The 18,767-nt window shown below is 40.9% G+C and overlaps 1 long non-coding RNA gene and 4 other non-coding genes across 5 annotated transcripts; 1 reads left to right on the top strand and 4 right to left on the bottom strand.

The window, feature by feature from the left end:
• Positions 1–454: 454 nt before the first annotated feature.
• LOC139433595 (uncharacterized) lies at positions 455–753 on the top strand. The gene is made up of 2 exons (XR_011643016.1): positions 455–507; positions 620–753. It is a non-coding gene; the product is annotated as an uncharacterized lncRNA (long non-coding RNA).
• Positions 754–2,013: 1,260 nt separating this feature from the next.
• trnav-aac (transfer RNA valine (anticodon AAC)) lies at positions 2,014–2,086 on the bottom strand. The gene has a single exon. It is a non-coding gene; the product is annotated as a tRNA-Val (tRNA).
• Positions 2,087–8,194: 6,108 nt separating this feature from the next.
• trnav-aac (transfer RNA valine (anticodon AAC)) lies at positions 8,195–8,267 on the bottom strand. Its single transcript has one exon. It is a non-coding gene; the product is annotated as a tRNA-Val (tRNA).
• A 3,158-nt stretch (positions 8,268–11,425) lies between these two features.
• trnad-guc (transfer RNA aspartic acid (anticodon GUC)) lies at positions 11,426–11,497 on the bottom strand. Its single transcript has one exon. It is a non-coding gene; the product is annotated as a tRNA-Asp (tRNA).
• Positions 11,498–13,023: 1,526 nt separating this feature from the next.
• On the bottom strand, positions 13,024–13,096 carry trnav-cac (transfer RNA valine (anticodon CAC)). Its single transcript has one exon. It is a non-coding gene; the product is annotated as a tRNA-Val (tRNA).
• Positions 13,097–18,767: the final 5,671 nt, after the last annotated feature.

Raw genomic sequence — 18,767 nt, 5'->3', positions numbered from 1 at the left:
GTTAGCGCCAAGGCTGGCAGAGCTGTGGAGTTGCAGCATAATACACCAATCCTGACGGACTTTTAAAGGTAAGAAGAAGTTTAAAGATGTATATTGCGGATATTATCAGTACATCTGATTCAAATGAACATGTGTATTAAAGGATGTCAGTGGATTATCCCTAAATTAGTAGATTTAGGGAACGTTTACAGATAACAGATTAAGCTAGCATACCGAAGCAAGTTAGCAACACACGTTGAACAGCCTTTTAATTGTAAATTCCGTTCTCTCTATGTCATTTCGTCCAACATGTTGAATTAGAGAAGAGGGGCTTCTAAACGGGATTGTATGCGGGGGTGGAGGGAGTTAAATATAACTTTGGTGCGTGTAAGAGTGAGTGTTTTTAGCAGAGCCATATTGTGTCCTTGTGATTCTGTTGATTATTACCTGTCTGTATAATGTTGCAGCTCAGCTGATTCTGGATTGATGGCAAAGGGAGAGGGACTTAAGTGAGAGTGAAAACACAAGGTACGTTTAATACTACTGTTTTATATAAGTAAACACGTTATCTCCCCAAGGCAATAGGTGTGCTATATAGGTGTGTATAACCCTTTCTCCTGTCTGTTGCTCCCTCTCTCAGCACAAGAACCAGAGGGGGGTTCAATGGAGCCTGAATACCTGCACTGAGACCCTCACCCTGCACCCTGAGTCTCAACTCTCAATGTTTTTCAAGCCTTTCCCTGTTTTTTTGTATTAAACAAAACATTAAGCTTTCCCAATGGTGTGGTTTTCGTTTTGTGAAAAAGTGCAAATGCAGTGTTTGTATATAAATCACATATTTTGTTGCTGTTGGTCGTGAAATTGCTCCTGCTGACTTGAGCCAGCCATTTTTTCCTCCGCTCTGTGTCAGTGGGGAAGCCGTACATTCGTACTCCTTTCTCTGAGCGATTTGAGCATCCCCAGGCAGCACAGCAAACCATGGTGGCGACTAGGAGGCAGCACAGCAAACCAGGACAACACGGAGGAAAAGGCACCGACAAACTGCATGATATGCTATTCAATGTTTATTGAATTCCATGTATTTGCAATGGATGTTCCTAAAACAACACATTTAACATCATCATCATCATATCCTGTCGGTCTCCTGTCCTTTCTGAAAGCCATAAAGACGACATTAGTCATTTAGATAACTTGTGTCCTCAATTACCAGGGGATTACTGAAACTACCATGAATTTAAGAAAATGGTAGAAATGAATCCAATCTGAATTTTAAAGCATTACTTTAGATCCCCTCCCTCTAAATGTATCAATAAACATTAGAAAGTGATCCTCCTGACTACCATACAAGTTTAAGAAGATAATATTGGTTTGAAAGAATTCAAAGCTATAAATAAACAGCAACAGGCTCTTTAACCAAGGCACTGTTAGTAACATGTAAACTAGTTGTTCACACTAATCCTAATATTATCACTTAATATTAGCAAATTCGATTTTATTTTTGAAAACATATTGATGTAAATACATACACATATCGATTTGTTGTATAAATATTGCAAATCAAAACCTTTATTCACTAATAATTACCAAAAATCGTAGTTCTATCTCCTGTTATCAATGCATTCACATTGCCCGCCATGAACTTCCGGGGAACGATCCCTCGTCTACATGAACCACGTGACGATAACCGTTTTTGGACTTCCGGTGTCGTAACTCTTCTATTAAATAGCTCTGGGTACAACGCTACATTTCCCGCCCCGCTGCAGTCATGCAGTAGGCTACGGAGAGCGGCGAGAAACATTTCCTCAGGCATCGAAAAGCGGAACCGAAATTCACATTTCTAAATGATGCCGTTGGAATCGAAATGTTCTCGGTACCCAACCCTACTCATAATTGACATGAACACAAAATAAAAATGTTGTCAATTATTACAAGATAATTTCGCTTTTCTCGACATTTTGGCATTTTTCAATCAATGACGCCTTTCTATCTATTTCATTTATTTGATATATATGTGGAAGCAAACAAGACATAATGAGTTTCCGCCCGGTCTCGAACCGGGGACCTTTCGCGTGTTAGGCGAACGTGATAACCACTACACTACGGAAACAGATGAAAGGGATTTTGCCGCCTGTCAAACAGGAGAGCAGGGTTCGATTCCCGGTCGCGACGAGAGTTTTCCTCCACTTCAGAAAATGAAACTCACAAGGCCCAACTTAGAAAAACACATTTCAGCGATAAGAAATGACATTTAAATGGTTTAAGAGGCATGCAATGCTTCAGGACCTGCAATGGGGATGACACTGATTGATAACAAAACAACCAATAGTTATTTTAGCACAATTCTAACATTCACATGTTCAACTTACATGCTGTGTAAATACAAGCCATTATAACTTGGGCTCTAAAATCGAGTCTCATGAAATCTTTCAATTCAAAGGAAAGCAGATTGTCAAAGCCCTGAGCCGGAGTCAAACTGAAACCTACGGATCTCGCACGGCAATAGTAAGGCTTAACTCCCTTAACTTTTACCATTCATTCTCTATGGTAGTTCTTATCACTACGGATGTCATATATTTCTGGCCACAAGCTGTATTTCGGGGGCGCTCTTTCCTAAAGTATGTGACCCAAAGTGATTGATGAGCATTTGTGGGAAAAGGGATACACAAAAAGTCATTAATAACATAACTTTTCTGTGTTTTATTTTTTAGACAGGGGATAATAATCATAGAAATAGAATGCATACGTGATTGCTATTTTTTTGTTGTGTCCAATACAAAACTCAAAAATCATTTGTACTCAACATGTTTTTAATGTGAAAATGAACTCACACACTAATTAGACGAGTTAGGGAATGCAGTTGGTCAATGAATGTCCCTTTGTCTGCTGCCTTCATGGACTGTATACAAATCCTGACAGTTGGTTACACATGTTCAGAGGGAGGCAACTATGTTCTATTTCTTACTTTTAATCTAGGACCATATAATACAAAAAAAACCTCAAATAATCCCCATTGCGGAATCAATATCATTTGAATTACAAGGTACATTTCTCTGCTCTTTCCAAAGTCCACAATGTATAGTTTCCAGGGTGCGCTACCCCGCAGAAGTGAATGAATAATATCTCTTTTCTCTATACTGCTATTTTTCAATCTATGCTGCCTTTTTTATCTACTTTATGTTGTGTATTTGGAGACAAGCAAGACAAAGATTTGTTTCCGCCCGGTCTCGAACCGGGACCTTTCGCGTGTTAGGCGAACGTGATAACCACACTACGGAAACTGATGAAAGGGCTTTTGCCGCCTGTCAATCACAATAGCCGGGGTCGATTCCCCGTCGGGACGAGTTTATCACCACTTCTTTGAAAGATACAATGGCACTCAAAACAAGCAGTGCTTTTGAGCTACTCGCCTTATTTCCAAGTTCTTAACAGCATCCCGGGACCTATGCACAGCTTCTCCTGTATCTGTGTTCCAGCCATCTGCCATCAAGATAGTATTCAATATCGCTAGTAGTAAACATCCGGAAAACGCTTTTGGTTTAGTGTTAGCTAAACTAGCACTTGGCGCTAGCTACAGTTAGCCAACAGGTAGGCTACATATACAGTAGCCTAACTGTGTACAGCGTTTGAAACTAAAAGCGACAGAAATGACAGATACATTAGGGTTGATTTGTAAGTAACAGCCACTACGAAGAAGCTAACAAGCTAAAAGGCAACCACACACTACTGCTCATAGATTGTAATCGTTGCCATAGATACAGGTAGTTCTTCTTCTTGTTTAGATATCACTCGAGTAAAAGCAACACAATAACCTAGAAAATGAATGCTTCAAGTTTAACTGTTGGGCTGACATATAAACATAAATAAAATGCTAAATTAACTACGAATGTAATGTATTTTTTGCCAAAAGCAGGCGCTGTGTCGACCCCGTTTCCAGGGACAACAGCGACGGAGGAGCAGCACCAACAGCAACAAGATAAGAGATTACATTGCCGACAAAATTCGAGTAATATCACGCAACCTACATCCCGTAAAATGTATCAAACGTAAGTGGGGCTTATTTTTTCTGTGACTAAACAAATCTCATATTAGTACACTTCTTTTGTTAGTTTTGACGTCTTCCACTCTGTGTATTGTTAGCTAAGGTAATGCTTACTGTTAGCTAACGTCTTTACAATATCAATGTCAGCTTAAACAGCAGCTAATGTATTACTTTTTACTTACGTCAAAGAGTTGTCAATTGTGTTTTAAAGTGTATCTTGTCAATACTGATCCAGAATCCAAAAGTCTGTGCGTTTAAAAATCATATTTTACCTACTGTTTAGTCCATACATTTTCATCGTGATTTTTTTGCAACAGAAAAATTTACTACTGTGCATTTTAAATAGTAAATACTACAGTATTCAGTCTCTTTTTAAATAAACTCCAGGTACAAAACTAATAGAGAATTATTATTGTTATATCTGTCCATCCATTTTAGCTATTTTCTTTTATGCATTTGTGATTATAAGATGGGTAAATATGTTACCCATCTGCTATATAGTGCTTACACACAGCTGCAAGGCCCCAGTGAGCACATGTTACGCTGGAAACATTCAATGTCACGGCAAGACGTGGGTTTTCCATTTATTTGGTTGTATTCCAATAATCCAACATATAAAGAACATTGGTTTCACCTGTGGCATGTCATTCTGGTGCAGCAATCACACCACCACCTCCAATACACACCTTATCAGCTGGTGCCCAAAACCACCTTTAGAAATTGCTTTGCTTAACTTAAATAATTACAACAAAAGTCATTAAAATACAATTATGAATTTCACATTAACACAAACAGCTAAATTACATAAGTGTATTTATATAGCACCATTCAAGTGCTTTACAAAAATGAAAGACATTAAGAAAATGGCATTTAAAATCAGTCATTAAAAAGCAAAGATAATAAAATTAACATTAAAAGAAAAATACCTGAATCAAAGTTACAGTGCGGTTTCAGATGTGAATAGTTCAATTAAAAGCAGCGGCAAAAAGAAAAGTCTTCAGCCTGGATTTAAAAGTAGTCAGAGTGCAGCGGACCGGCAGGTTTCTGGGAGTTTGTTCCAGATGTTTGGAGCATCGTAACTGAACGTCTCCGTGTTTAGTTCTGGGGACAGAAAGCTGACCAGGTGACATAAACCGATGCAGAGCTCCAACAGTAGTCTCTGTGCTTTGTGACTGAAAGGATTCACTATTGTTGTAATCAACCACATGTACAGGGCAATGGAGTAATACATCTGCCTGCCTGTCCACCTTCCACTACGTCGGGTCATGTAATATAAAAGTTGTGACCAAAACATTACAAATCAGTGTTTTTCTGTGTGCAGGATGAAGGAGACCAACTTTTCCCAGGGAAGATAAGGATGTCTTTCAGGAAGGGTCCATCTGGCCACCTGCGAAGGACCCTTCAGAGGAGGGAATGAGAATCAAATCCTTCCCTTCACGACAAGTCTGCCCCTCAGAAGCATGTGAGGACAAATGCTCTCACTGAGGTCCTTCAGGGGGGAGGGGATGTATCCGCCCGACTCGAGGTGATGGGGGAATATTTATTCCAGTTTCATTCCTTGTGAATGATGTCGGCTCCACCAGTAACCTGACGGGAAAGGTGGAAGAGGAGGAGAGAGGTGGGACCTTCAGCCATCAAAGGCCACGCAAGACGCTGTCCTCGATGAAGGTATTGATGTCTGTGATACGCTTTAATCATGGCAGTCATATATTTAAGGCTTTATTACATGTTCTCTTGTTGTGTGTGTACTCTGGTGTTTCACAGATCTGCCTTGTCCAGCGCCTCCTGCCCCTCTGGTCGCAGCACAGCAGCCTGCAGCCTCTGTCCCGGGCTATAGTCAGGATGTTGCCCACTGGAACTGCTCCCACCAGCAGAACATTTGGATGAAGACTGATTTGGAAACATTGGGTCTGTGGCCAGGTTCAAGTCCCGTGCGACACCTTACGAACATGTTGTCCCTGTGGCGTTATCCGCCTCAGCCTGAGCTCATAGACTCAATCTCTGACCTGCCTTCACCCAAGTACCATCAGCTTCATCCACATTTCATTTGGAAGCCAGAGCATGCGATCACGGACAGGGTGAGAAACAATGGTGTCTTGCCCCGTCTCTATGGTTGTCCCAACCCTCAGGTCGTTTCTTCTGGCGCTGGAAGGCCAAGAGTCATCCTTGGGACAAGCGGCCAGTACTATATTTTAGCTTCGCGACTCACCTGCAAGGTCTGCAAGAAGTACTGGCATGCTGACAAGCCCCAGTGGCTGGAGAAGCTGCCCCAGTGGCTGGAGAAGCTGCCCCAGTGGCTGGAGAAGCTACCCCAGTGGCTGGAGAAGCTGCCCCAGTGGCTGGAGAAGCTACCCCAGTGGCTGGAGAAGCTGCCCCAGTGGCTGGAGAAGCTACCCCAGTGGCTGGAGAAGCTGCCCCAGTGGCTGGAGAAGCTACCCAGTGGCTGGAGAAGCTACCCCGGCGCTTCAGCAACATCGTGCCGGCCTTCCTGACGCACACAAAGGCCGTCTGCACATGTGTCCTGGATGAGATGAGGCGCAGCGGCAGATCCCCGAGGACACGTCCAAGCAGCTGGCGGAGGCGCTCAGTCTGCAGTATGAGAGCGCTCACCTGGCCTACCTGCTGTGTGTGCAGGATGTCAGGGATGCTGAGGCAGGAGTCTACGGCCAAAGGACCGTCACTGGGTTCCTCAGACAGGAAGAGGCTCCGGCTCCATGTGGTGGATACTCGGATGGTGATGGCTGGTGTGGAGTCTCTGCCTCTTCCCTCTCCCTGGTCCAGGTGGAGGAGCTCCTCGCTCTGCTGCTTCAGGGGCCTTTGGACAGGCCCTGAGGTCAGATCACACTCGCAGAGGGGCTAGGAAGGTGGTGCTGTCGTCCGGCAACATGTCTTCCTATGCCATCGTGAAGGAGACTGGAGGATCCGGAGCTGGGTGACGTGCTCTTTTGTTACCAAACACCTAGAGGTGGATTCAGCTCCCAGCCTTTGAAGTTCCAATCCAGATACTTCTTTTGTTCTTCAGAGATGCTGAGTGTAGACATCGTCTGCTGTGCTGCATCCCTGTGACCTTTTCTCCGCCTGTGGGCGAACACAGAACATGTTTGAGTTAGTAAAGTTTAACATCCTCAAACCTTTCAATACTGGAGCTGTGCGGTCCACGGGCTAATTTCTGAACATTCATTCTAGGGTTTTACAATCACTAGAAACTCTTTGCAACTTGGTTCTAAATAAACCTGATGGTACATTTAGTAATCTATATCAAATGTGAATGGACACTTGCTGTACTTGCTATTGTTGTCACCATGTTTGTTGTTAAGCACAAATACACCACAGCAAAATCGTTGTTTATGAAAAGAAACTGCATTAAACCTGATAGTGATTCTGATTCACTGCAATATGGGTAAATGACATCATAACATGTTTTACCTCGACCAAACCAATCATATGTAATATCAATTAATACATTTTGGTCACTTTGTACTCTGAACAACTGTGTTATTTATTTATAAATACATCTGTAACTTTAAATTAACTGCCGTCAAAAGCCACAAAAAAAAGATTTGGCCGATCCCACAAATGTATGTTCCTCACAAATGTGGCAGCATTTAAAAAGGTAGGCCTATATATACACACAGGCGTTCCTACGGTATGAGATGGATTGCCAAAAAGTATTGTTTCAACAAAGAAAGAATCCAACAAACACACATTTCCTTACTTGTTGTGTTTGGTTATAGAGAGAACGATGCGCACAATGCTAATGTTAGCCTCCCCTCAGAGGAAAGCTAAGGCTAGCTGTTAGCACAACAGGCACACGCCGGTAACCCGTGGTTTGAAAGATGGAAAAGTGATGCGGTCATGAAGTGTCTCTGACCAAAACTCCCCACGAGGTGCTTCATAAGCAACACACAGCCGCCACAAAGCAACAGCAACTCACGTGCATGTTGACGCCCCCTCAATGCTGAGTTCGAGGACGCATCAGTAATATCCGTTAAATAGCAAATCAAGGGACACATAGCGATCTGTCTCATAATTGACATGAACACAAAATAAAAATATTGTCAATTATTACAAGATAATTTCACTTTTCTCGACATTTTGGCATTTTCCAATCAAAGACGCCTTTCTATCTATTTCATTTATTTGATATATATGTGGAAGCAAACAAAAGACAAAATGAGTTTCCGCCCGGTCTCGAACCGGGGACCTTTCGCGTGTTAGGCGAACGTGATAACCACTACACTACGGAAACAGATGAAAGAGCCGTTCCGCTTGTCAAACAGGAGACCCGGGTTCGAGTCCCCGTCAGGGCGAATATTCAACCACCTGCTTGTAATATATAGTGAACCCCACAACACCCTTTGAAAGTTTACTTTTGAAGGGTCTAAGACACTTCCAATGTTTCTGGTCACCGGGGCTCTAAAATCGACTCAACAATTTGTACTCAACATGCTTTTCATGTGAAAATTAACACCTGGCTTTCTAGTTAGAAAGTGTAGCAGTTTGTCTGCTGCCTTCATGGACTGTATACACATCTTTACAGTTGAAATGTTCAGACTTCCGAAATAAGGTCCCATGGGCCGGAAGTAGATGGGCGTGACTTCGCCTCTTTAACCACTACACTGCGGAAACTCAGTGAGAGCACCTCTAGTGGTTATTCATTATATAGCCACATCCAACCTGATTACACCCCGAGTCTTCAGTGAACAGCGCCCCCCAGATCCCTCTTATGGTCAAAGATATATCACACCCGTAGTGATAAGGACTACCATAGGTTTCAAAGCCAGGAGGAAACATCCATATTTATATAAGCACATGTAATATATTACATATAACATATTAATAAACATATTTCTTGACATGGTAAAAACAGGAACCAAGAGTACTGTAGACAAAAAAAAACTGACTGTAAATAAAATACCCAAAGGTAGGTATCGTTAGGATTTTATTGATACCGATACTGCTTATCGATACCGGTATTTTTCAATACTCTTATCGATACTTTTCAATCATTTGGTGCTCAAAATTATAGACATGATTACAAGATGTGAAGATTAAACAACAGTCATTTTATTGTAATTTATTTTTATTATTTAATGTAACTTTTTCAATGTCATACCAAGCAGGTATGAGTGTTTGACAGTGTCTCTGGAAGGGGGCTGGAATTAGGGGCAGTTCATAAATCCATGTAAACAACGAGACGCTGCGTGCGCACCTCCTACACCAGAAGCTCCGGCCGGCTAACCATTATATTGCGTTTATTATTAATAATTGATGGGTTATCAGTTATCATTTTAAAGTTACACAGAGACATTGGATTAACTGTTGATAACTATCACCATGGCTACGTAAAGGGAAGATGTTTTCTTGCTCTCTCCTGGCTGCTAGTTCAGCGAGCGTTGGTCGTACAGTGATGAGACTTACACCAATGGAATCAGCTTTCATGTGAGACGTTGTTTGTGCAGATACAATTACGTAGAAAATATCGCTTTTGCCAGTTATGTGCTAAAGTAGCCGTTAGCCCTGTTAGCCCGTTTTAAGTGTTGATTTAGACTCTTGGTGTTGGACTTCTGTTCCGTGGGTCATAATATCTTCTGTTAGCTGAGTTTTCCCCGTTAAGTGGGTATGCATCATTAATAGGTTGTTAAATGTTAAGAAGCCTGGAGACGCTGTTTCTTGCAAGATGTTGCGTCTGCCCCTAGGTCTGCCCCCGGGAGTCTCACAGTAATAAGAGCGCTGTTAAGAGCGAGTGGCCAATCAGAGGGGTACTCAAACCGGATAGGTCACACGGAATGAGGGTCCCCAACCAACCAGAATTGTTTAAACTTTAGTGCCGTATTCGGTCGTCCTCGTGTGGCCGAACGGTCTATATGACACTAAACAGTAACGCAAACGACCGTTTTCGTCCTCGTGTGGCCGCAGCCTCAGGAAGTAACGTAATTCATATACCGATAGCCGCACCGTTTGTCCAGCGGCTTAACGGTATACCAATACCGTCCAATCAGGAACCGGTACTGACTTAGTACCGGTTCTCGATACCCATCCCTACCCAAAGGTAATACAACAATAAAAAGGATCCATCTTCAACAGCTTATACGGAGTTAGTTTTGTCACATTTTTAGATTTTTTTTCTTTCTTCAGGCTGTATGCAGGAATCCTGAAGTAAAATGTAAAACCTTTTAAGACCTCATCACCACTTTGAGTTTTAACCGGTTACATTGGCGACGCACATGACCTCACATTGACTATTTTTTACAGTTTTTAGCTCCGTGAAACCTGATGTACTTATATGATTCTGTTTTCTTCAAGTTGATCAAGCAGTGAGCGTGCGATGTCCTGTTCAGATGACGTCAAACCCAACGGGATGCCATCAATAAACTCCACAGAATCACACGACACGCCTACGCCATGACTACATTCAGGCAGACTGCAGAACACGACCTCTCTGGACCATTTATATACTTACTGAAAACAAGATACAGAATGTAATACCTTGGGAAATGCCCTTTAATACTTTTTAATAGCCTTAATTTTCGCTAAATTGATTGATCAACTTTTAATACTTGTTGAGACCCCGCGGACCCCCTGTTCTGTGTCGTTGACACCACCAGCACAGGATTTATTTTTGTTTTGCCAAGCTTCTGGCACCATACTCAATCGCTTCTTCCAGTTGGTCATGAACCCGCATGACTGAGAAGTGGAGGTCCTCCTTCTGGTTCTGGTTTCAAAAGGGGACGACAGGCTTCCTCCGGGCCGGGTAACTTCCCTTCTTCCTCCATCTCTCATTCGGTCGTTCTTGAAATAAAAAGCAATATGAAAACAGTCAGAAATCAAAGGATTCACCAGTATTAAGACAATGGGTTTTAATGCTATAACAACAGCAACATCTACAACAATACACTTTTAATGTACGATATTTGAGAAGACAATAATAAAAGCACATAATGATCATGTATTATATAATAGTCTAAAAAAGAAACATAAATAATAATAACATTTTTTAGATATTTCTTCTGAGCCAAGATGATACAACAGAGAAAACGGTGTCTCATTAAGGGGGAAACAGCGCTCCTAAAATCCCATTTGTGGCCTAAAATATATGACACCTGTAGTGATAAGAACTACCATAGAGAATGAATGGTATAAGTTAAGACAGATAAGCCTTACTATTTCTATGGAAGGTTTGGATATTTAGGAAACTACCATATTATATCTGGCATTTAGAAATGGTAAGCAGTCTTTAGAAATGTAGTTTCTTCACCGAAGAAGATGCACAGAGATTAATAATTTAATTTACAAAATGTATAAATTCCTGTCCGGTTAAAACTCACTGGTGATTATGTGCTGGTATTTCTCTAACAGAGCTGCATGGAAAAACATAATTATATCATATATTAAAAAAAACATTTCCTCCCCGTCGGGGAATTGAACCCCGGTCTCCCGCGTGACAGGCGGGGATACTGACCACTATACTAACGAGGAATTGGTGAAAACAACTCTCTGCAGTACCCTATTTATCCACCACACAAAAGTCAATTAGAGGATGGCGGTGTTGGTTAATTATTTAAAACTCCCGAAACGCTTTTCAATTCATTCTCGATGGTAGTGATAAACCACTACGGATGTTATATATCTTTGGCCGCTAGTGGAGCTGTTGGCTGGCGGAGAAAGCAGAGTGACTGCACAAATCTACTTCAGCTCTGGGGCCTCATGTATAACGCCGTGCGTAGGATTCACGTGGGAAGGTTTCTTACGTAGTACAAAGCAAAAAAACAGGTACAGAATTTTTTTTCCCGATTCACAAAACATTGCGTCCCGGCGAGGGAAGTGTGTACGGCACGTCCTACGCCTGTTTCCCTTTAAAAATCACCATCGACTCGAAATGCGGCGCAGCTTTTGCCTATAAATAGTCAAAGAAACGCCCATTAATTTTGACTGACTGCATTAAGAAGATCGCAGGAGATGACAACAGAACAGCTAAAAAAGACATCTCACACCGTGTCAGATTTTGGTTATTTTGGGGAGGTCGAGATAAATCATATTGTTTGGTGGATGCAGTTTGAACCAGAGTAGCAGCATGGAGGTCGGATCGTAATAATGCATGTAGACACTACTTTGGGATGAATTACGAAATGTAGTCGCTTACAGTTCATGTGGGTTTATGTGTGCGTGAGTTTATTGGTTTTTGTTGAGGTGGCGAGTGGAAATTGCCGTGAGTTCCTCGAGCCGAAAGCCTGTGTGTGTGTGTGTTTGTTTACATGAATGCCCATAAGATATATAATTTAACACCAACTGTACGTTTACCATTAACTCCCGTGTTCGTTTACAATAAACTGCTGTTAGATATACTCTGAAAACACTGCAATGGTTAGAAACTCTGAATAAAAATGAATAATTTTGAACACAGGTAGAAACGTGTGTTCATGTTCTGCATGATATAAAGTACTTTATAACAAATTATATCCTCGAGTTCTACTACTTTATACTTTCCACAACATGTCAGAGGAAAAGTTGTTTTACACTGTTAGCTGCCTGCATCAAAAATAAAACCAGCGGGCCAATTACAAACGAGCAAGTGTGATTTTCAAAATAGCAAGTTAGCTAGTGTACATTTCAGCTCGAAAATGGATATACAGCACATCTCTCAAGGCAAATATTAAAACACAAAGTACTACTAATGCCACAAAGAACACCCGCAAAGATGAAGAAACAACGAGTGCCTTTGCTTGCATCGAGTCACCTGTTGTTGTTGTTGTTGTTGTTGTTGTTATTATTATTTATGTATACTTATGTTATGTTGCGTCCTCCTAGGAGAGGTAACTGGTTCCAAAAGGGGTATTTGTGCGGCCACATAATTCCTTATTGTGAATTTATTGAGGTTATATTCGTACTGAAATCTATGCATACTGAAATGATTTATTATGTGTTACTGTAAATCCATCCCTTTCTTTTTAAAATGTCTTATATCTGTTCCTGCCATACTGCTTTACAACAAAAAATTAAAACAATGTTTCCGCCCGGTTTCGAACCGGGGACCTTTCGCGTGTGAGGCGAACGTGATAACCACTACACTACGGAAACTGATGGAAGACTATGCAGGTGATTACGTAATAAATATATATCGGTACTACAACTCTTATTGTGAGAACGAGTAGATTAACCTCGATGTACATGCTTAATATTACTTTAAAAATGGATACATTTCAAAACCGTATGTTAAAACAGTTCGAAAATCAGTTTATGATCAACAATCAGCTGATTAAATGTACAATATGATGATTATGTTTTAATAATAGAGTTTCCACCTGGTTTAGTACCACAAACTTGAACATCTTCCATTGTAACAGCAAGGCTTAACTCCCTTAACTTTTAGCATTCATTCTCTATGGTAGTTCTTATCACTAAGGATGTAATATAATTGTGGCCACACATGGGATTTTGGGGGCGCTGTTCCCCACTTAATGAAACTTGTTTTCCCTTGAATCGTGTCTCTCTCCGCCTGATTGTCTCCCAAGGTGTTCCGAATGTGTAGTGTGTAGTCTCTGAGTGAGACGTGGTATCTAGTTGTTTTAAGTGTGTATCTTTATACAGTGTTTATTGTTATCTCTTTCTTTTGTCAGAAAGTGTTTTATTTTGTCTTCGGTTTGCTACGTAACTTGGCTAGTGAGCCATCTTTATGTTTGATTAATTAAACAACATATTTTCAGTTTGCAAATTAGTATCCTCTTTCTGTTTGTGTTGTTAGTTCCCTTCTACCTCTAGATTTGAAGGGAACGTAAAAGTTAAAGACAACAAATGTAAGAGGAAAAAAGAGAATATAAAAGATAAATAAATAAAATAATTGTTGGTAATTTATAAGAAATAAACACTGATATATTAATTTAACTATGTTATACCGTTTTCAAACCATGTATTTCTGCATTTACTAATTTCAGTACTTTTACTCCGAGTACTTTAGTTCAGGATCTTAATACTTCTTCCACCAATGCTTTTTAGTCCCACCCCCCTTAACATGAATATACTTTTATTATCACAGGAAATAAAAAATGTTATTACATTTAGCAACAACTTTAAATGTCCAAATCAACATTCACACACAGCGTTTAATGAGAACATTGAAACTTAAACACATAAATATACTTTCCTCTATCCTGTGTCCCCTCGTGTAAGTGCAGGCTGTGAGTTATTTGAATCAAGGGAACATCTCGTAAAGCGCCGTTGGTTTTTATATGCAACAAATTCACAAACAAACATGGACGATACTTACTAACAGAGCTGCAAAACCCCTTTTTGTTCGACGCAGCTGTAAGTTCAAAGTGCAAAATGTCAAAACGAGTGCATCAAAAACTCCCCCATGGTCCGCAGAAAGTTTGCAGTCCGCTCAATGTCCGTGCAAAAAAGTCTAAAAACGTCCACAGAAAGTTCCCGAATGCATGTCCACGTGTCCGCCCGGCCTGAGTGGTAGAGATCTGATTCAGGGTCAGTTTTCTTTCTGCAGGTGGAAGCCCCACCCCATGGTGATAACAGACAGTTACTTTATGTAAATGTCATTTGACAAAATGTGTGCTTAAATATGAAATCACTACAGGAACTTTTCTTTAAGTTCAGACACATATTGTATCCAAAAGCATCGAAAAGCACCCTTACGAGAACTCTGCACATCTTATTCAACATGTAAGAAGTAGAAAGTACAGGTATTTGGGTTCAACATGAGAGAAGTAGAAAGTACAGGTATTTGAGTTCAACATGTAAGAAGTAGAAAGTACAGGTATTTGAGTTCAACATGTAAGAAGTAGAAAGTACAGGTATTTGAGTTCAACATGTAAGAAGTAGAAAGTACAGGTATTTGGGTTCAACATGTAAGAAGTAGAAAGTACAGGTATTTGAGTTCAACATGTAAGAAGTAGAAAGTACAGGTATTTGAGTTCAACATGTAGAGAAGTAGAAAGTACAGGTATTTGGGTTCAACATGTAAGAAGTAGAAAGTACAGGTATTTGAGTTCAACATGTGAGAAGTAGAAAGTACAGGTATTTGGGTTCAACATGTGAGAAGTAGAAAGTACAGGTATTTGAGTTCAACATGTAAGAAGTAGAAAGTACAGGTATTTGAGTTCAACATGTAAGAAGTAGAAAGTACAGGTATTTGAGTTCAACATGTAAGAAGTAGAAAGTACAGGTATTTGAGTTCAACATGAGAGAAGTAGAAAGTACAGGTATTTGAGTTCAACATGAGAGAAGTAGAAAGTACAGGTATTTGAGTTCAACATGTAAGAAGTAGAAAGTACAGGTATTTGGGTTCAACATGTAAGAAGTAGAAAGTACAGGTATTCTATAATATATGCAAATGTCCCTGTTGTTTAGGATCAGTTACTCACTCACGAGCATCATACACCAATGTTAAGCTAACTGTTAGCTGCTAGCTAGTTCATTAGTGGATTTTTGTTTATTTAAAAATAAATAAAACACCCTTTAGATAACTGTGCAAATAACATATTCATTTCCCTTTTTTTCTTGTCTCATACTTTACTAAACTATCCTATCATATTACTTTATATTTTATTTTATATAAATGTTTAGAATCAGTGACTTCTCTCCCAAAGTTAACCACGAACATTAACTTTTAGCTAATCGTATCTTATCTTGTATTACATCTATTATTCTGGTGTACTCTGTTTACATATTGAATTACGCTTAACTTGTCTTGAGTCCTTTCGAACTGTTTGTGTATATTTTGTGTCTTGCTAACGGTTCTAATTCGCGTCTCCACCGTGTTTCATAACACATATAAATAAGATAATAATTTCCAAATAGTACATTTAATTAATTATAAACTGTACAATTCTGAGCTATTTATTTCTATATGTATATGTTGCTATAGCCAGTGGTTCTCAAACTTTTTCCGTCAGGCCCCCCTTTGGAGGAAAGAAAAAGTCGGGCCCCCCAAAACAAATAGTCAGAGATTTATTTTGGCGGTGCTGTGGGGTAGCTTGACGTTTCACAGAGGGTGCTCAAACATTTAGGGTTTCCCATTAATGCACCAGCGCTACAGAGGAATGTTCCACTGCAACACTCCGCACGCAGATACACAGTGCGACAATGAAGGCTCGAGGCATATAGGTGTAAGCAGGGGTAAAGTGCTATTTGTATAGGTGGTGTGTGGACCTCACATAGGGGGGACCTCACCTCCTCTAGGGGGGTCCGGGGGCAAGCTCCCCCGGGAAGATTTTTAAATATTGAAGTTAAAAGCATCAATCCGGTGCACGTTGAGAGCAACATGAGAGATCTATGGAAACCTCTCTCAACACCAGATGAAACAGAACTGGAAACAGATTTACTTTTTCTTTATGGATATTTTACAAATCACTCCCTTTTAAACGTTATTCTTTTTTTACTGTCATATAGTATTTCATAGCTGTTTTTCATTCATTCTCTTATTTTTTTATAACTATAATGATCTTATAAACGTGTGCCTCGGAAATAATTGTTTACATTAATGGTGACCAAAACGTTTGAGATAACTTAGACTAAAGTTAACTATCTAAACACTGAGAGAGTCCTTTAGCTCACTGCGGCCCAATCCCAAACCACTCCCTCGACCCCTCCGTGACGGAGTGAACTCCTCGTTGTGAACTCCTCCTCGTTGAGCTGCCACACTCGCAGCTCAACGAGGCTCCTCCTGTAAGATGGAGGGAGTAAACACAGCAGCAGGCTTTGGGACGGCCTCCCCTCTCTCCGGCACAAACAGGAAATGCCGTAACTGTATGTAACAACGGTTTCAAATCAGCTTCTCTTAGACAAAAAGTTTAAATTAATAACTGAAATAAAACTCCAAACATCTTTCATTGTGTTTCAAAGCTCTTTTAGTTTTAAACCTGATGTTTATAAGCTTTATAAGCGTTTTTGCAACGGTCTGTAAATATACACAACTTTATAATAAAATGCACAATTTTACCTTTTTCTAGACTAAACACAGGTTTGATCCTAAGTTAAAAACACATGAGGTTATCATGAGGTTGCTAACATCGCAGTTTATCAGTGGATGTTTGCTGGAACTACTTGTAAACAGCTTGTTTCCTGAGGACACACACAGCGTGACTCCGGTCAGGTAGAGACCGGTCTCAAGTCAGCACCGCTGCAGACTCGCTGTTTGAGGGCTCGATAGCCCACTCCCCCTCCACACTCGTTGCTTTGGAACAGCCCTCAATATGGCGGACCCTCCGCATGAACGTGCAAATGTAGGGGTAGGGTGTAGGGGGCGGTTTGGGATTGGGCCGGAGTCTCTCAGTCTGACAGGAGAGGACTCTCCTCCACTTTGTTGTTGAAAAAACTCCTTATATCCGTTAGCGTAGCTAGCACCAGAAGCTAACAACAACGATCTCCGGCACCGGTGCGCTCTCTCTCTCGCTCGTGCACGCACGCAAAATGGCTCGTTCCACACACACACACACACACACACACACACACACACACACACACACACACACACACACACACAGAGCCGAGCTTTAATGAAACTCAGAGACCCAGACGTAACAGTACTGCATCATATTATGTTCGAATCAATAATTTTTCAAATTATGATTTCTTTTTTTTAAATTATTTTTATTTTTAGGGCGGCTAAAGGCGGCTACTGCTATAGCCTATGAATACATTTGTCATGCATATGTCCCTGTTGTGCAGCCCAGTCTCACGGCATTTCGTGTTATAGTCACGACATTGAATCTATTGATTCGTGTTCACCAAGTATTTCTATTGGTAGTATGTTTCGTGCTGCACCACGGAATAACAAATTAAAAGTAAAAAAATATTTTAAAAATACAGATTTCAGTATTCTGAGGCTCTGAGTCATTTCTTTTCCTCGCGGACGGCAAAATAAGTCCGACATTATACCATTTAAAATAAAAACAATAATCGTGGCTTGATATTTAGTAAGAAAATGTTTTTATGAACCCCACAGCTTCCGGTCTTCCACGACCCGACCGGACAAAAAGACGTGTTGCAGCACGAAACATACTACCAATAGAAATACATTGCTTTTAAAATCGTTCTGTGGGACACGAAAAAAATGGGAAAATCGTGTTGGTGAACACGAATCAATAGATTAAATGTCGTGACCGGAGTCGAGGCTGATCCTCTTGCTGTAGTCCTGGATCCTCTATCCCGAGTTCTGGATTAAGTCATGGACTTCGGGTCGTGGCTGAACCCGTCTCTGCGGTCCTGCCTTGGGTCTCGTCATGCTGGGACCCGGCAGCTACCGTCTAAACTAAATGCTGCCGTGATGAAACGCCATATCATGGATTATCAAGGATCTGAAACAGTCTGGAGCTCAAAGGCTTTCTCTCTTGCCGGTTACACCACGAGGTGAGTTCCTTTCTACTTCCTGCTTCTTCACACACATGCTCTCCAGTGCAGGTTAGCTCTGAGTGTTAGCATGCTAATGTAAACACCGACCATATTACGTCCAAAACAGTCGGGCATTGTTTCTGATAGCAGCGTTTCTGATTGGCCCGTGGGTCCACATTTCAGATGTTACGTCATATCGGACGCAAATCTGGATCAGCTCCGTTGTTCCCCGTTTTTAGAGATTTGGGTACGGAGGAAAAGAGAGAGGGTTTATTTCCTGACGCTGCGTGAGTTCCCCGACGCACCGGGGACACGTGTTGATGAATACATCACAAAGTGACTTTTGCATGATAGGTCCCCTTTAATGGAGTTCAGTTTACAGGCTATAGAAAATAGAAAATAGAAAAGC

Source organism: Pseudochaenichthys georgianus, unplaced genomic scaffold, assembly GCF_902827115.2.
Source record: "Pseudochaenichthys georgianus unplaced genomic scaffold, fPseGeo1.2 scaffold_691_arrow_ctg1, whole genome shotgun sequence".
In the NCBI taxonomy this organism is placed as follows: domain Eukaryota; kingdom Metazoa; phylum Chordata; class Actinopteri; order Perciformes; family Channichthyidae; genus Pseudochaenichthys; species Pseudochaenichthys georgianus.
The sequence above is the reverse complement of the archived record's forward strand: the minus strand, read 5'-3'. Positions and strand labels throughout refer to the sequence as shown.